Here is a 5,346-nt window from a genome sequence, read left to right on the forward strand (position 1 = left end):
ATGTGTTTCTTCTGATGTGACGTGTATTATTAGTACAAGTTGAGTGATGTCCAATGATGATAATGTATACACCTTATGGGTTAAAACTCATCATTGGATGTGCTGAGAAAATTTATAGGGTGTTAAAACTATTTTAGAAGCCTAGAGAAAACCTTCTAAACTATAAAATTGAGGAAAATGGTGTTTGATTTTCAAAAGCAAGAGTCTTCTATTAAAAGATTATTTAAAACTGCTCTGACAGGAAGAATAACAGGAACTGCATTACAAGTGTCATGTGTAGTTTATAAAATCAACCAGAAGCACTGTTATCATAAAAGGTTAGGAACCAGTAGGATAAAATTCCAAAGAGGATGAAATAAGATTATAATTTGAAAGCATTTGAAAAGGTAAATGTTTATATACACATGCAAGGTCATCATATTATTATGAAATTCAAATTGAGTATGAAATTAGAGATTAGCCCACAGGCACTTTCCTTGTAGGTATACTGTTCACTTTTCAGTTGTGTCAAAGCACAAATTTGAATGCCAATCAGTCAAGTATTTAGGGTGCCCAGTACAGTGGGGTACACAAGTATTTGCAAGAAAAGGTTCTGCCTTTATGAAGTAGACTAATTCTGTATAAAAATTATTCAAAGAAAAAAACAGCATGTAGCCAACTACTAAATAATGTAGTATAGACCACGAATGTAAAAAGGATTTAGAAAAAGTAATAATCATTAGAAGTCACAGTAACAATTACTTAGATTATCCTTGCACTAAACATTGTCCCTCAATCTAATGATTTATTTAAGTGACTGTCATCAGTAAGAGCTTTTGACACATGAAAAAGAAATTACTAATAAATAGAACTAACTAGAAAAATACAAATGAAAGCACATTTTATAACTCTTCTTACTAGAAGATCACCCTGACGATAAAAACCATGGTAACTTATTTTAAAAGAAGAAAGTCCAATTATCAAAACAAAAGTATCAACAATTTTCACCTTTTCAATTCTCTGGCCAGTAATCAAGAAACCCTCTACAATCAACCACTATTCACCTACTTTACACTCAGAAGAGTATGAAGTGTTATTTGGGGATATTCATTCATTCAGCAAAAGATACACTCTGCCTTTAAGGAATTCCACTCTAACTCAAACCCATTAAAGCAGATGAAATGTTGCAAGACAGTGAACAAGTAGGTACTCTCTCTTTCTCCAAAGCAGATGCTCAATAAATTCTTAGTGAAGCATTTAGTATTTTAAGAGAGAAAAGAAAAGAGGAAAACATAGAGCCTAAAATGGACCACGTAGATCCACGTAGAGGAAGTGGGAGATGAAATTGTCTTGGGGTTGGATGAGCAGGAACGCCAAAAATCACAACATGGAAGAAGAGAACAATGTAAAGAGCAGCTTTTTAACCTGAAGACTGTACTGCATGAAATCCTGGGTAGCACGTCTGGGTCAGCAAATGTCCACAGAATAAACATGGTGCGCCGTACCCTAGAACTGCAACTTTATGCAGTGACAATTGACTTGAAATGTTATTTTTAGGCGAACATAAATATATTATGCAGTAGAATGTAAAATGTGTGAAATATTTTTCACATGATAGATGAAATAGTGTTCTTTGAAATTATCTAAAAATGTGAAATAATTGTCCACAAACAATAAGGGTAGTTTGGCCGAAAAGATTGCAAATTATTTACCAAAAAAGACAGCATTAAGTCTGGCAGTGATATAAATATAATCATAAAGAAAACAGAAAAAACTAAATAAGTTGATCATTGAAGCCAAATACTCATACAGGACCTTTACCTCCTGACATACTGCTATTTACTCCCTAGATTATGTCAGATTTAATGTAATAGAAATATGAAAAAAAAGTAAAGTTCCCAAACATAAAATATAACATGAAGATTAATCTGCCACAAATATACAGAATGAAATGTATGGGATGGTGGGGGTGTCTTGGGAACTCTACAAGTTAGGTCATTGCAGTCGTCCAAACTTCCACTGATGAAGACATGGCTTGAAATGCCTGTATGTGCTTACAATTAACAACAGCAACAAGAAAAACCTGTTGAAAACAAAGGTAAGAGAACCATGACATAAATATAAAGACTAATTATAATATAATTTTCAGTTATATCCATAAATAAATCGCTCAGTCTTACTCATCAAAATGGCTTCAGGTAGTAGGAGATAATGTAGCTAATGAAATGTAGTTATACTTTCTGTCTCAGGAATGTCAAGCAAGAAATATGTGAAGCTAAGATTGCTCTTTGTCCCACCAGCCCCTTCCGCTAGATTTCACATGGACTCCTGGGTCTATGCCTGGAAGTCAGAGGATGGAGAGGAGGCAGGCCCTGCTGGTGGGGGTTGGCTCTAGAAAGAAGACTGCTGCTTGGGCAGGTGATTCTGGTGGTTCCAGAGTTAGCAGCTCATTAGGAAAGAGAGGAAGAGACAGATGGGCTCACTGGTCATCTCTAGCTGCTGAATTTAATGTATTCTCTGATGACAAAGAGAGAAAGTAACAGTGGCCTAACAGTTAACACACGTAGGCCAAGACCATGAGACTGTCAGACTGATTCTACAATGCTGTTAATTTTGGAAGTGGTAGCATAATTGGCTACCACTTACCACCTGTGGTTGATGTTATTGCTTCAATAAAAGAGAAAAAAGATAATCTGAGGCTAGTGATCTTAGAAATTGTAGCAGCCTCCAGCTGGGCCTCTTATAAAGAGTGTTGACAATTTTATTATAAACCTCTCTTAAAAGGTTTTTTCGCTTTCATCTATAATTTGTCATATCCTCATACTCAAGTGAGTAACAATTTGCTTAAATCACTTTTGCCATATTTAAAAAACAGAGAAACAAAAAGTGGCTATTTTAAAGCAGCCGAGATCACATGCCTGCTTTCTTTCCTTGCATCGTTCTAATACAAAAGCAGTGGCAGAGAACAGGGAAGGGAGACTGAGAGTGATTTCAGCAGCTCTTCATCCATTTACTTATTTCAAGAGAACAAGACTTCAACTGCATAAAAGAACATTTTGTAAGACTTTTAAAGTTCTGTGCAGTATAATTTCTCCTCACTGTGTGATTCTCACTGATGTCACACTCATATCTTCTCTGGCATGACAGAGAAGAGATCATGACCTTCTTTCCTCCCGCCATAATGAAGCCAAGATCATGGTACATAACAAAATATACTAGAGCAAGAGCAAGATTTAATTTAACATTAAAAAACTCACCTTTCATGGAAAGTAATGACTCATGTCACAAGAAGTTCAGAGAGGCAATAGGTCCAGGATAAAACTGAATTCCAAACATCTTTTACAAATTATTTGATCATTGAATAACTACTTTGATTCCTGAAAAAAATCATTCACTTTTTACATCTCTATACCTTTGCTCAGGATGTGCCATTTGCTTGAAGAGAGTCTTATACCTTACTCCCTTCTCCCCAACTCATTCTCTCTCAACCAAAGGGGAAAAAAGCACATAGTAAACATTATATAAATATTAGCTACTAATTTATCATTATTATTTTTTCAGGATTGTTTAAAAGATTAGAAATAATAGATATAAAACACCTACCATAATTTCTACCCCAAGGAAAGCCTCACTAATCATCATTATCATTATTATTAGCATATAATTAAGACTTTTTTACATGTCTGTCTCTCTAGAAGGACTGTTAGCCACTTAAAGACAGGCATGAGGTTTTCATGTAATCATTTCGCACAAATACGTTAAACATCCATAATGTGCAAGGCACTGTTATGTGCCTTCGAGGAAAATCTAGTCCCAGTCTCAGAATTTCCTAAACTAAACTACCTACCTGAGTTATTAGTACCCTGCCACTTTCTATATTCTCCATCACTGAGCACTTTTCACCATATTTAAAATATCTATTGAATTTTCTGTCTTGTGAAGTCAGAGAATTGGTCATAATTGCACCAATTTAGTAAATATTAATTGATCACCTTACTAAGCCCTCTGCTTTTATTTCCAAAAATCACAATTGTATCTATAAAACATTAATATTTTCATGAAAATTTCCCTTATAGTCATTAGCCTTAACTTATGAGTTCTCAAATTTTTGAGCTAACAGATTATATATTTTTGCTTTTGTTAATTAATTTTCAACATCTCACATACATTATTGGTTAAACACTGAAAATATAGTTTCATTGTATATAGCCTTTTATGTTTTTCAGAATACAAAGAGAAAGACATGAAGTCATATGAAGATATTATTTCCAGGTAGAGATGTGAGATTTTCCTCAGTTCAAGATTTAAGTCAGTTCTCAGATGACAGTAAGGTAAAAAATCATAAATCCAAATACTCATTAGCCAGGTGAGACTGTTCAAGGATCTTGACATCAAAAGTTAAGGGAATCATCACTGTAGGTTCCTTTCATCAGGGTCAACAACCCCTCATTCCCACTGCAGCACTCAGACTAAACCTAGTCAAATAACTTTTTAACTTGGAGAACAAGTAATTTCCATATTCATCTTGAGAAATTCTACTCACATTTTTTAATGCAAAAGGGAGGTTACAATTCCACTTTAATTGCAATCATTGGATATAAAAGATGAGCTTTTTAATATCTTTATTTTATTCCCAACCTCTATATCAAAGCCACTTTTTAAACAGGGGACTTGAATGGCTTTCAGAGAAAGGAATTTATATCCAGTTCTTAGACTGCCAAGATAGATTCAAGCAAAGGAGACATGCCTATACATCAGCAGAAATTCTGTACATATTAAAAGATAATAAAAATTAACAATCTTATAGTAATTAATTTCAATCTTTATTAGCTGATATAATAAATAATGTCATTATACTCATGTAATCATATTCCACAATAGAACCTATTTTAAAGACTTTTAAGATGAGGTAGTTTTAGCTTTTAAATCCTCATAGTTTTCTAAAATGCAGCTGTATGTTCTACTCAGACTTTCTCTCCATTAAGACAAATCCCATTTTCTCTGATAACATCATATCATTTCCACTGACATACTAATGGATCCCACTGTGTGTTACAAGTTTATGGCTATATGATTCATTTCTATGATAATCTCACTTTTATTAATATAACAGCTCCAATTGTAGTGCATCAACTCCTGAGATATCTACATTCACATCCTAATGACTTTTTCCACCCTTAATGGGTTTTTAAAGAGAAGAGTCACATTGTTCTGGAATAAAAAAAAAAGCCAACCTCTATAGGAGACTTAGAGACTTCAACCAATTGGATTACTAGTGTCCTCTCAGCAAAATAATAATGATTCAAGAATGCAATAATCCAACAATTTGCATACAGGCAGAATACTTCCTCAAATAGGTCTAGAAGA

Source organism: Microcebus murinus, chromosome 15 (assembly GCF_040939455.1).
Source record: "Microcebus murinus isolate Inina chromosome 15, M.murinus_Inina_mat1.0, whole genome shotgun sequence".
Classification (NCBI taxonomy): Eukaryota; Metazoa; Chordata; class Mammalia; order Primates; family Cheirogaleidae; genus Microcebus; species Microcebus murinus.